We start from the raw sequence: 14,207 nt of genomic DNA on the forward strand, positions 1-14,207 counted from the left end.
AAAAGACAAAGTCGAAAGGAAGTCGACGTCACGGGGCGGAAGCCAATGCGCGCGCGGATTTTGAAGCCAGCTTGAACTTCTAGGTGAGTGGAGAGCGTGTACCTTGGTTGGTGCTACAAAATGGAGTGTGAACCAGCGTTCCGGAGTTGCCACTCCGGAGTTGGAATGATTCCGAATCCGCACTTTTGCCACCCCAGATGGAATCGGAATAAAATGTCGGCAGCACTCGGAAGAATCGAATGGGAATATAATTATATGTTTTTTTTGCCTGGAATGAAGTGAAAATGAAATGGGCTCGCGGGTTCGCTTCTTTTGCGAGCTGTGTCGATTTACATATAGGACCCACGGGCTCATGGCGCAGTTCGGTAGCGCATGGCAAGTGGCTCTCGAAACAGCATCATTGCGCTGGAGATGACTGATGGCTTGATTGTCGCAGACTGGCTTATGCTCTTTCAAGGATGAAAATGACGGGCCCTCAGTGAACCAACCAAAACTGAATAGTTGTAAACGGACAAGGTGTCGTTCCTAGCGCCGCGAGACGTGACAAAGCTGGTGTAGTAATCATATTCGATTAACATGTAGCTTTTAACCAGCGTGTCGAACCGAATCAGAACCGAAAGCCGTTGCAAAATCATCATTTTATTTGAACCAAAACAAAACTGTAACAGAAATTAAACATTTGATATTCACGGAACTGTAATCTGATGTGGCGGTTACTGGCTCGTTAGAAACGGTTCGGCATTAATAAATGTGAACCGCGCCCTCTTGCGCGTGGCGGCAAGAAGTAAATAAATATTCGCGACGGTGGCGCCAGCGGCTCAGTTTTGACTAAACAAACAGCAGCGACGACAAGAAAAAGTTCAATAATAATAAAACAAATATGTGTATTTCGCGTTTTTGTGCAGCGAGCATAAACACCAAAATAAAAACAAACATTTGACAGCTGTCGGCGCGTATGTTCCGCGGTGGCGAAATCTGGAGGCGCCAAGAGGCGAAGCTGCGACGAGCGCAACACTACAGCGCCGGTCGCCCAGGACCCTGGACGCGGTATGAAAGACTTTTTTTTGTGTCCTTTGATCTAGTCGTTTGAGCGTGGAGGTATGGGGTGTTTGCCGTCTCTATCTGGATGAGCATCGTACCGGCGTGCGGTCATGTATCAGTATTGTGTAATGCGCGTTAAAGACCCCAGGCTAGAACTCATGCTGCACTGGCTAAATTTCTCATCTACAGTGGATAAAAATGGGTGCGTTAAGTAGAGACTCGGAGTAATGACTCGAGTCACTCCTCCCATTGAACGCGCCACGTGCACTTTCGGTGCTCGAGACTCGAGTCAAACTCCGGAGCTCTGTCCTCGGACTTGGGGCTTCTGGAGTCAAAGAGTTCTCCTTCCGGAAGGTGACGCAGTTCCGCCTGGTCCCGACGAGAGCGGACGCCAATAGCGGGCGGCTCGCGCTTGTTTTGATAGCCATATCCCTACTGGTTCGTGCGGCAAAGGTATCGATAGACCTCCGGACATCACTATAGATGCATCATCGCACAGGCAACGAAATGTGATACATATCATCGTGCCGCCTTGTGATGAAGTGGGAATGTGTTGGTAGCCTGCTGTGAAGCGTTAAACTAATCGTTTTTTTTATAAGGCTGAACTCCATGAAGCAAATTATGCAACGAATAACTGACGAACGTCGCTCAACGGCACGCTTGCTTTCCGCGCGATGTAGCAGCCACTGTGCTGATATTACGCCCAAACCGAATGCCACCGGGCAAAATTTGTCGATTTATTGCAGCATATTCGTTTCATGGAGTCTAGCCTTTTACGCCGATCTTTTCGTTGGAGTTGCTCCGCGTAAGCACGTATAACTTCGTAAACGCGGTTTCTTACTTCCCCTTACTGGAGTCCGCCAGATGTTTTCTGCGATCTTTCAATCTCATTCATGTGATGTGCGTTTGTAAGAACAAAAATGCTTCTATAATCCTCCTCTCCCTCAATTTCTCGACGTGTAGCTAGCCTAGATTGGCGCGAAGAGCACGTGACCCGAGCCAACCCCGAGCGCCAAATCTGCGCCATCTATGAGGAAAAAACTACAAATAAATCGCGGGTGAATTTCTTCTAAGATTCAACGCCAACTCACGCCAAATACGATATAGCTTCGTCAATGCTGGAAACTCCTCCGAAAACCTAGGGTAGCGGCGGCGAACGTGACAGTGGCGCCTCTAGCGGACTCGGAGTCTACGGAAGCAGACGACGCAATAGAAGCATATGGGACGTTCTTGAGCTTTGCGTGCCCCGTTTCGTCACCCCGACAGCAGAAACAATTCATTACGGTCAGTGCGCTTGCAAAGCGGAATCCACTGATCCCAACTGCAACGGCAATCAAATAACAACGCGCGCAGAAAAAAGATATAGCAGTTTATTCAGAGGTCTCAAACGCCACTCAGGGAGATCACACACGGTTGAAGCGCATCTGGGAAGCGGGGAAAAAAAGTGTTTAGCTACTCCCACTACGTCGTAAGAGGTTACTGTTTATCTGTCACAAACTGCGTTGCCACAATTTCTTACCTAGGTAGGTGATTATTAAAACGTGCGCAAACAACATGTTAAAATTTCCAGAGCAAGCGCACAAGCCTCTGCAGCTTTAAAAAACAAAAAGTAACGAGACAAATGACCGTGCAAACACTTTCCGAACTTTGCAGAAAAGATGGGGTCCGGATACCAGACGAAAATAAATATAAATGGGTAACAGTCGCGAACAACGGCGAATGACAAAAAAAAGTTAGCAGTCGATACAAAGATACAAATCACCCAGAAAAGAGCTCCTTTAACGACGACGATCGCACGGGGCGGGGCGTAGGTAGGAGCGGGTTTACTACGGTTGATCGAATGCCATTTCACCGAAGCACGTTTTAGAGAATTGGCACGTTTTATCGAAGCACGGTTTAGAGAAAGCAGAGCTTGAGTTTAGAGAAACGCCGTTCATCGAAAAGCGGACGATTTTTTTAAAAAAAGGCTTTCCTACTTCTCGCGTGCATCACTGCTGCGCGTGTTAACCCGCCCCCCCCCGCCGCGCTTCCGCCGCTTCGCGGCGGCAGTCTGCAGCGGCTCATTACAAAATTGTTAACTCACCCGATTTACCCGTACACGCAGCTTCGCGGCGGCCAAATTCGCTAAAACGAGGCTCATCGCCATTTTCTCTAAACTGGGTTCTCTATAAAGGGATTCGATAAACTGGGGTCAGTAAAACGGCGTTCGCTAAAACGCGCTTCTCTAAACCGCATGCCTCCAAGTAGGAGTATTGAAAATTAGCATGTGGTGCTCGCCGTTGGTGTTAAGTCCAGAACAAACGAAGCGGAAGCAACATGACGAAACTATTAAAAAAAAAAAGAAGAGCATCCCTTATTTTTAGTTTCTCGTTACACGTTTCTTTCTTTGCTTTCGCGGCGTTGGTAGGAACTAAGAACAAAGCGGAGGAAAGGAATAACGTAGTCCAGCTCACACTGCCCGGTAAATAAGAGCCGCACGCTGCAATCTGCTCCGTGCTAGCAGTGTGTGTCCTTTTTTTTTGTTTTCACATTTCTCTACCTAGTGGCTTTGGCAGGTTGTTTATTTACTCGTTTGGCGAAGCAGTTCAAAAGTAAATTCGAATACTTGTTGACGTACATGTCCAGGCAATCCTTGCACACCGTGCCTTTGTTTTGAGTGTCAATCAGCGGCCTCAAGTGCGTTTTCAGCTGAACGCCTTCTCTGGTGAAATATATCAGTGAAATGTGTGTGGAACGTACGGCTGATGTTGCTAAAGGGGTATTCACACGAGGGAGAAATCCCAAGGATTTCTCCACGGCACGCGCATACCGGGACGAGAACGTCAGGCTTTGCGATGTGCAAAAGCCTCGCGTTTTTGTCTCGTGATGCGCGCGTGCCGGAAAGAAATCCCCGGGATTTTTCCCTCGTGTGAATACCCCTTAAGTGACGAGCTAAGTCTTAAGGTGGGGTCATTTTCGCGTACGAATATTTCTTGTTCTTAAACAGAATGCCTTTGAGGTGTTCCATGTTCTTGATAGCAAGCATGATAACAAATTTGACTGGCTGACCACCCGACTACATGGGACCGGGTGTTCAATAGTACACCTGCTCTGCCGTTCGGGAAGTTCTCAGCGATCTCCGTGGAGTTGTCATAATCGTCTGTTAAGGCGTCAGTGGCGATCATGAAGCCGGACTTCGATAAATCTTCCAGTTTAATTTGAAGTAACTTAATTACTCACGTTTGTTGTGGTCTTCGGGAAGCGGAAGAAGAATTTTCCATTACATCACAAAAGCTTGTTTTTGCAGTGGTAAGCAGCGCATGGCCTGCCTGCTATCTCCAATTGTGCACTGGTGTATGCCCGAAGGCGGCCGGTTGATCAACCAACGATGACTGATAGCAGACGTGACCGCGTACTCAAATAAATCCGAATAGAAATATTAATAATAATATAATGATAAAGCTTAATTTCCATTCAATACAGGAATGGAGGAAACACAGGAAAAAATCTGTTCAACAGCCTGACGGAGCCACCTGCTCCCTTACAGTTACACATGACAGATTAAGCTCGTTACACAAATGCGTAACGAGCTTACACTTTTTAATATATTTATTAAGTATAAAAAAGTACATATGAAGATTTCGGATCACAAACTCAAAAGGAGGCAATTATAGGAGGCTATCGAATCCCGGACAAAAGCTCACCGGACAAGAGCTCACCGGACAGAAGCTCACCGAACAAAAGCTCACCCATTTTTAACTTACCCGGACAAAAGCTCATCAGGAGAAAATTTCATGTTGGTCTTTTAGAGAAACCAAGTTTAGATGAAAAGGCGGTGAGCCTCCTTTTAGCGAATGCCGCCACCGCAAAGCGGCGTGTATGGATAAGCCAGGTGAGTTAACATTTTTGTAATGAGCCGCCGCAGACTGCCGCCGCGAAACGGTGGGAGCGCAGCAGGGGGCTTGGGTTAACACGCGCACCAGTGATACACGCGCGAAGCAGAAAAGCCTTTTTTAAATAGCGTTCCCTTTTCGATAAACGGCATATCTCTAAACTGACGCTCTGCTTTCTCTAAACTGTGCTTCAATAAAACGTGTCCGTTCTCTAAAACATGTTTCGACGAAATGGCATTAGATCTGCCTTAGTAAGCCCTTGCGTGGGTTGGGCTACAAGTTCACCTAAAAATGGTGCAATGTCCATCGCGTCCGCATTTTATTTAAGCCCGTGTTTCGCCCGGGTAGCGAAAAAAAAATGAAGTGAGCTTTTGTCCGGGTCTGTGAAAAAACGGGTGAGCTTTTTTCCGGTGAGCTTTTGTTCGGTTACCGAGGTGATCATAGATGAATGTAGAAAAAAAAAAACACTATAACAACAAAGTTGCAGACGGTCCTCCAGATGTCTGGGCATAGGGTAGCAGACGAACCGGTGGTAGTAAGCGACGAAGCGAAGGAAAGAAAGTAAAAACTAAGCCAAACAAGGCAAAGCAAAATACGCGATGGTTCGAACGTCAAGTAAATACAAGAAAGAAAAAAAGCAAACAAAAAACATAAACGCAGGAGGAAGAAAGACCGCGGCCGTCGCAGCGTCTCCTCAAACATAAAAAGAAAGTAGACTGAAAAATGGAAGGGAGTGCACGACCGTCCAACGAGTGCATTTTTTTAACTCCGCTTTTATCAGTTTAAGTAATAGCATCAGATTTGCATGTGCACAGTCGACTTCTTACGGAGCATACTGACATCGCAGTAACGTGCGTGGTTCGAAATTGCCTCTTGCTTCTTTACCCGGAGACGATCGGGATTAGCCAGCTCGCCTATTCGACGCGAAGATTTTAAGCAATACATTAATGAGAAATTGCAATTGCAGCAACAAAACGAATGGATCGAAAAGAACAATAAAGTTGAAACGTAGCTTTGTTTTGAAATTGTTTTACATTGCCCTTTTTCAAGAAACAGGCCGAAGGTACATTCGTGTTTTGCCTAGCACACGTAAGTTCTGACAGAGTGTTTTCTTCAGGAGAGCCCGACAATTGCTCCCTACAAGCTCTAAAATCTTTCCCACGCGAAGAAAAGGTCCTTCACTCATGAGGCGGCACTTATTTTTCAATATTCAAAGCAGCGAATACCCGTGACAATTTTTTTTCATTGGTCGCCTCAGACGGAGATAGGCAAAACCAATGCGTTGTGGAGAATTCTTCTGCTAGCGGAGACTCCGAGCTTGCCAGGGGCGCTGCGATCACTTTTCGCCTTCTCTCCGCGGGATTTGCCAATATTGGCTTACACGGTATTTGCTCACGCTCTTTTCATGATTAAAACGAGCGGACCGCTTCGCAGTTGCGATGAGAACGCCAGTGTGAATGCAGCTTTAAGAAAAGAGCGGTTCGAAAAACAATGGTATTTGCAAAGAAATTGAATTCTGGGTTTATGCTGTTTCTGTATCTTTGAATTTTTATATTTTATGTGTAAATATAATAAGAGCCGGTTATGATGATGAAATTAGTCAAATACGCATCTGAAGACCTCCCGGCAACCGAGAACGGACTACATTTTACCTATTTTTCTGTGCTTTGTTCTTCAAATTGTGACTTTGCCGACATTTACATTTGGGTTTAAAACTTGGCCTAGCTGTCTCCTCTCTATTAAACTCTTCCGTAACCTCAATTACTATAAGAAATTATTCACTATTTTTTTATTTTTTTGCCAAAGGGTGTAGCTACAAATTTATGGTAACATTTGAACGTCGTTTTCTCTTTCTGCCATTTTGGGACATGTTCACAGATTGCGAGAATACTCTTTGTTCTTAATATTGTCGCACCGCAACCAAATTTGGCATGTCTATGCTTTAGGATATTTAGAATGCAACTAGCTAGGTTTAGTTAGAATCTGTATTATATATATATATATATATATATATATATATATATATATATGCGTATATACATATATATATTTATATAATGCTCAGACACTTTTATTACCTCCTTAGAAATGGTGCCTTAATTTTTTTATATTTTAAAATAAAAAGACCTCACACACTTTAATTTTGTTGTTAATTGCAGTCAGTATTTTAGAAGGAGCGAAATAATATGTTTTACTATACTCATCTAAGTGTCTGTTGCGTTTCACTACGTGTGCGTAAGAACATTTGTTTTCGTATGTGCATTGCATTTAAAACATAAAAAAAAACAAGCTATATCATATCCGACACCAAGTTTACAAAGACGAGATCAAGCATTATTAACTATAAAATTTTCATTTCTTACCGTAAATATTGAAAACGAAAATTCCCCTTGCACTGTCCTTTTAAAGCTGTACCAAATGTGAAAAAAGAAACGATAATTGAGCGAAACATAGGACAAGGAAGATCAAATTTATTCAACTCGAAGCGCCTTATCGCGGCGTAACGCTACGTGATGCATTGTGGGAATCAGTAGGAAGCAAAATTTATACGTGCTCCGCTTTTGGCCCACAGGTTCCCAGAGCGCAACTCGCGCGGTAACGGAGCTATGGAAGTAATAACTGTTGTTCCCCGCGATTTCTTTAAGCGAACCACGCGTTTCATCGTACGAAAATTGACAAGATGCGTATCACGAAATCATTTATGACCTAAGTGCATAGAATTCCCCGTTTTTTTTTTTTTGTTGTTGTTGTTTTAATTAGTGTAAAACAATTAAATTTTGTTGTCTCAAAATTGTTGCATTTTTCTTATTTTTCTTTTGCGCTTGTGTTTCGGGTTCTAAAAGGGTCGTGCAACTCTTTTGTCCAATAATTAAATACCGCTTATGGTTAATCATTTACATTCATGACCTACAAAACACGCGTTGGTTGTTGCCGTTGTTTTGTTGTTGCTTTTTTTTTCCCCGCAAAGGCAATTGCAGAGAAAACATTAGATTAACAACCGAGCAGCGTTCACCCCTTCAGCTCGCTAAAATGTACCAGAACTGGGAGGTCTGCCGATCGCGTCGGCCTCTCATTAGTAGCTGGGTGTCGTGTGGCAAAATTCTGCCGCAGGGGCCTGGGGTGGCGTTGCCAGTCACAGCGGGGCCAGGAGGCCGGTTTAGCAAGGCTGGCTTTGGGCTTGTCGGTGTGACTATTTCTTCTTGTTTAGCGTTGTGTGTGAAGCGATACAATATTGTGTGGTTGCTAGCTGTGCCGAAGAAACAAGGGCTCACAGCAATGTCAAATACTGCAAAGAAAAGGACAGATCGGTGCTGTTTTGTGACGGGATGCAACGTGGGCTACAACACATGCAAAAAGAAACGCTCATATCTACGGGCGCCGAACGACGCCTCTTTGTTCGCGGAATTGGATCGCCTGATTCCAAGAAATTATTATACAGCGTCACGCTATTGCATTTCTTTCTGAAAAAAAAAAAAAAACTGGTGCAGAGGAAACAAATTATGTCTAATAAGAACATGTGACCCGTGTGATATCTCAGAGAAAACAAAATGCTCCAAATGGGATGGAGGGTTCGGTGGCCGAATGGGCTAGCGCAAAATAAATTTCCTGGATTCAGGGGAAATCACGCCATTGCCTTCCCTACCTGCAAGCCGGACACAAACAGATACTAACATACAGACGAGCAAAACCTCGCAAGGCGATCGGCTCATCTGTCTACGTTGCCATGGGAACCGCCATCTCGGTCCAATCAAATCTTCGAAGATTAGAGCTGGGTCGTTCTAAACCAGTCGAGCCAAGATTACCATGGAGCATCATCGTACTGAAAGCGTTCCTCGTCAATATAAGCGTGTTTGGCAATGTGTATCCAATAAACTTATCAATCATGCCCATCTCCACGGATCTCTTACAGTTATAGCGTTCTTCTTTAGTATTTTAAAACAGTAATCTTATTTTTTAGGGCCTCCAATCATCGACACAGCGCGTGGTGGTGGTACGAAGATGTACGCTTGTTTCGCTGGTGTGTGGATGGCAAAATTTCGGTATACAAGAAACGTCTCCATAAAGCTACCCGTCACCAGCAAATATAGTCGGCTCACCAAGAACAAAGGGGCAAAGGAGAAATTGCTCATTTCACGGACCAAAATTGTGACCATACAAGGAGCTTTGGCGCTGCATTACCAGGATTCCGTAACTTTAGCGCACCAGCTTGGAGCATGTGGAGCGAAAGCTCGCGCTGCAGTACCAAGTAATCCTGAGTTAGATCCCGACCCCTGTCTGTCTTGAAATGAATGAGCATCACACCGGCGTGAAGTCGTGTATCACCACATGAACCTTAAAGACCCCAGTTTAGCGGTTGTACCGCACTGGCTAAATTACTCATCTACAGCTGAGAACCAAACGCAAATTGAGGCAGAAAACCTTCCAGCTGTATAAACTGACACACACGCGTTTTTTCTCTTTTTTTTAAGTGGAATTGCCCTTTAACAAAAGACAGCAGTTGAAGTTGCTCATTTGTCTTGCCAGTGTTAGTGTTTGTTTTTTTCATTGTTTTTGTGTGTGTGTTTTTTTTTCATATGATGCATTCTTACTAGTGGAAATCAACTAGGTCTGTAAGCCCTATAGGGTTGGTCTGTAAGCTTTGGTTGAAGTCGCAGAAGTAAAGAAAAGCTCGGTTTCAAAAAAACTTGGAAGAAGGTCTATTGACACCAGAACAAGAACTTAAAACTTGAGATTTAAAGTTCTGCAAAATGTACAACTGTCGAAAAAGTAGTTAAATGAGCTTTGACACTAAAGTGAAGAAGACAGCATCGCATTTCATTAAAGAAACTTCGGTTTCTTAAAGGGAAGCTGAAGAGGTTCTTGAAAAAAACGTGTTAAAGGTGAGTTCCATAGTACTTTTATGCTGTGAATCTGACTATCATGGTTGTTTTCGAAGAAAATGTAACTAAATGCGAGAAAAAACGACAAACCTCCGGCCAGTCCTTACGTCATACTAGGATATTTCGGCCACCAAGCGCGTGTCGCTCGTATGGGCAGCTGGTGTACTTGCAAGCTTGCCAGGTCAATTCCCTCGCACTGAATCAGTCCCGACGTCTTTTCGTTTTTACCTTTTTTTTTTTAAACAGCGAGGGTGCGCGTGCATATGTTTGATAGGCGCTCGAGATGCCCGAGATCGGAAATTCCGAAAATTCCTAATATTACGTCATTCTCCGGGAAGGAGGTGCTTAAACGGTACTTTGTGAATGATTTTCTGCAGCCTCCGTGCGCACAATTGAAAAATAATCTCGATAATTGTAATCCTGGTGGCTAAATAAGGCTGATTTCAGTGTTTCTCCTCAAATGCAGAACCGCTGCAGTTTTTCTTTAGCGCTAATATGCAGACTTGTACGTAGTTCAGCTACTATATTCAAGTTACTGTAGTTTAACTACTTTTCTGAGTAGTTTAGTAACTTTTAATTACATTTTTATTTCGGTAATCTGTAGTTTACTTTAATAATTTTTTTAGTAACTTTAACTCAAATTACAAATTGCTTTTGAATTTTATTATTAGGTTTCCTGGTCACCAAACATTCGTGCACAAAAATGAGCGGACAGACACGTCGCAAGTGAGGCCCAGTCATGCAATGCGGGATTAGCTCCAAAAACTGGCATTTCTTTGTGTCCCGAAGCTCAAGGAGACTTGGCGCATTTAAAGAAAGGGCTTGTCCCCGCTTCTCCCCAACGTAGAAATCTCGCCAGATACAGGAGGTGTATACGCTGTAGCCTCAGTCAAAAGAAGCAACAAAATGCAGCACCCGCTCTGAAGCCCGTCTGGTGCTCCCGCAGTTTGTGCTGTACTTTAGCAAAGAACCCCGTGCGAAAGGCGAACGCAAAGGTGACCTCTTTTGCGTTGCCTTTCCTCCCAAAACTCAAAATATACAGGTCTTCCAAGATTCGAAGATTGTTCGTGAAGCTTAATAATTCCCCCAACGGTCAAAAAAAAAATAAGAAAAAAAAAGCGGGAGTGGCAGTATTTCAATAACATTGTATTAAAGTACTATTTCAAGTAGAATTAGAAAACTTTTTATTACTCGAGGTACATTCTCTGAGCGTGTACTTGTTCTTTACTAAAGCTTTTTTTTTCTGACAATTTTTGAAGAAAGTGAAATTCCCGACTTCAAAGTACATTCCCTAAATTTGGAAAAAAAAATGGCGTATCCTCATGTGAAAACGCGCTGTCGTCTTTCGAGTCGTCACCTGGTCATTTCTCTGAGTGAAGTAATGGCGGCTATAAAAACTATGTGCCTTATAATAGTATTGTGTTAAATAGTTCGTCAGCGAGTGTAAAACAACTGCTCTGTGGCGACTTTAATTTATACAATATTTGTCGCCATTTCCGAAAAAAAACTGATGCTCCTCCAATTGCCTCTGGAGTAATGCATACCAGGTAAACTAAAGTAAAAAAATAGGCTACGAAAGGGCACCATGAAAGGTTCTGTTAAAAAGTGTCTGTACTTTACTTCAAAAGCATGTTGTATGCATAGTATTCTGCTTCAGGTACATTGCATTCGCTGTACTTCTCCTTGAGGTATATAGCCTCTGATTGACTTTGTACTTTACTTCATGTACTTTGCGCAACACTCTTAACAAGCAAGCAATGTCTACAAAATCAAGCTCACACAGTGCTAAACCTCAAAGTAGAAATCATACATCCTCAGTACATAATTGCCCTAACTAACCAAAACATTTTTGTGTTCTCTTGTTACTATAAAAATATAAAAGTAACTTCAAAAATAATTCGCTACTTTGGTACGGTATTTAGCAGACTTGAACGTAATTCAACTACTCTACCCAAGTTACTGTAGTTTAACTACTCTTCTGGGTAGTTTAGTAACTTTCAATTACATGCTTATTTGGGTAATTAGTAGACACCTTTAATTACTTTTTTTAGTAACTTCTACTCAAATTACTGCACAAAAGAGATAAGATTCTGGAAGATCATCTGATATTTGCAAAAAGGGGGAAGCATGTGGCGTAGGAAAGGAGGGGGGGGGAGTAAAGGAATTGTAGAGTCCGAAACCCCAAAAAATTTTCTCTAGCCCCCCCTGCAACAACACTGCTACGAAGCGCGGGAAGCGAACAGGCACGACGCAAGAGAGGCCGAGTAACTGCGGGACTAGCTCCAAAGACTGGCGTTTCTTTTTGTCCCGAAGCTCAATGAGACTTGACCCCTTTTAAGAAAGGGCCGGTTCCCGCTTCTCTCCAACGTGGAAACTCTCGCCCACTACAGAGAGCGCACACTCTGTATTCTCACTCAGAGGAGACAACAAACTACAGTACCTGCTCTGAAGCCCTTTCCTCCCAAAACATTGAATATCATATCTTCACAGATTTGAAGATTGTTCGAGAACACTTAGTAATTCCACCAACGTTTTTATATAAAAATAATAAATAAGCAGTGTTGGGAAGTACTTTAAGTACACGGTACTTAAAGCACTATTCTTTAGAAAACTTCTGATTTGTTTGAAGTGCATTCTCTGGGCATGTACTTGTACTTTCCGGGGAAAGTGAAACTCCTGACTTCAGTGTGCATTCCCCGAATTAAAAAAAAAGGCGTATTGTCCTGTGAAAACGCGCTCTTTTGAGACGTCATCTGTTCATTTCTCTGAGTGAAGTAATGGCGGCTGTAAGACCGATGAAAATAAGTGCCTTATAACTTGATTGTGTCAAATAGCTCGTCAGCGAGAGTAAAACAACTACTCTGTTGCGACTTGACTTTATACAATATTTGCTGCCATTTCCATGCAAAACTGATGCACCTCCGATTACCTCTGGAGCAATGCATACCGGTTAAAAAACACTGCAAAGGGAATGAAAGGGCATCATAAAAGATTATGTTAAAAGTGCTTGTACTTTACCTTGAAATATATTGTATTTGTACACGTTACTGCAAGTACATTGCGCCCAGTGTACTTACTAGTTTGAAGTACACAAGCCCTCAATTGCTTTGTACTTTTTAAGTACTTTCAAGTACTTTTTAGATGTACTTTACGCAACACTGTGAACAAGCAGACACTGTCTAAAAATTAAGCTCAGGCAAAGTAGAAATAACACCTCAAAGTAGAAAGGACACATTCGCAGTACATCATTGACAAAACAAGCAAGAAAGTACAAAACAATTAGGCACGCCGAGAAGCAGAACCAGCTATTTAAAGCATTTCTTTGAAAAAAACAATCCGATCCATATTTGACTAGCACAATTTTGCTAAGGGGTCAAAATGTGTGTACTTCTTTTTTACCATAAAAAAAAACATATCAAAGTAACTTCAGAAGTAAATCGCTACTGTTTTACGGTAATTAGTAATTTTCTCAATTGTTTTTCATTTGAGTAATTTATACTCTACTCAAATTACTTTTGAGGTCAATACTCAGTAACTTAATAACTTTTTTGAGTAACTTGTACATGTCTGGTGGTTAGTAATTTACTCAATTACTTTTCATTTGAGTAATTTCTACTCTACTCAAATTACTTTTGAGACCAATACTCAATACCTTAATTACTTTCTTTGAGTAACCTGTACATGTCTGCTAATTTGTAAAGTGAGATAGACAATTCATATAAAATGACAAAACATTTTTTTTTTTTTTAAGAAGTGAAGCTATGTAAGTATCTGACCGCTCCCAAACAGCATTTTCCCTTTGAATACAAGCTTCTGCGGTTCGCGCAGGTCATGCCTTTTTAGAGAGGTGTGAAATCGTTCGGAACTTATTCTATCTTACAACCGATCCGACATAAGAAAACACGAAGAATACGATAGTTTTCCCGCCGAATAAAGCATCTCTACTGCGACAATTAGGTCTCTGTCAGCGGTCGGGTGGTCGCACTCTGCCCCACAGCGCCCTCACCGGCGTGCTTGCACATCGCGACACACTCACGGCCGCCGCACAGCACACCTCCTCGTTCTAGTACGCACTAACCTCGCAGTTAGAACAAGCGGCCACGCGATCTTGTGCTTATTATATGCCGCCAGTGTTCAACATTATCACGCGCTGGGTCTGGCACAGTCGCAAAGCACAGAGCACTCGCTGACTTCCACACATCGTTAGAGTATTGTAGTTCACTGTATATAGATTTCGTCTTTTCCAGCAATTGCAGCCATTGGACTTGATCCACTATGAATGCTCCTCCAGGCATTGATTGTCACGAGTCCTAGCCGAGTATTCACGCAGTATTCGTGTTCAATCTTTGAGCTTTGTTTAAATATTGTGACTTCGGGTGCCCCACGTAAGAAATGCTACTCACAACTGCCTCAT

General features: G+C 42.9%; 1 protein-coding gene across 1 annotated transcript in view; it reads left to right on the forward strand.

Moving 5' to 3' along the window:
• Window positions 1–14,207, forward strand: part of LOC8051494 (adhesion G-protein coupled receptor D1) — a 215,315-nt gene that overhangs the window by 800 nt on the left and 200,308 nt on the right. The window lies entirely within an intron of this gene.

The sequence above is a fragment of the Ixodes scapularis genome, unplaced genomic scaffold, assembly GCF_016920785.2.
Source record: "Ixodes scapularis isolate PalLabHiFi unplaced genomic scaffold, ASM1692078v2 PGA_scaffold0__279_contigs__length_252992795, whole genome shotgun sequence".
NCBI classification, from domain to species: Eukaryota; Metazoa; Arthropoda; class Arachnida; order Ixodida; family Ixodidae; genus Ixodes; species Ixodes scapularis.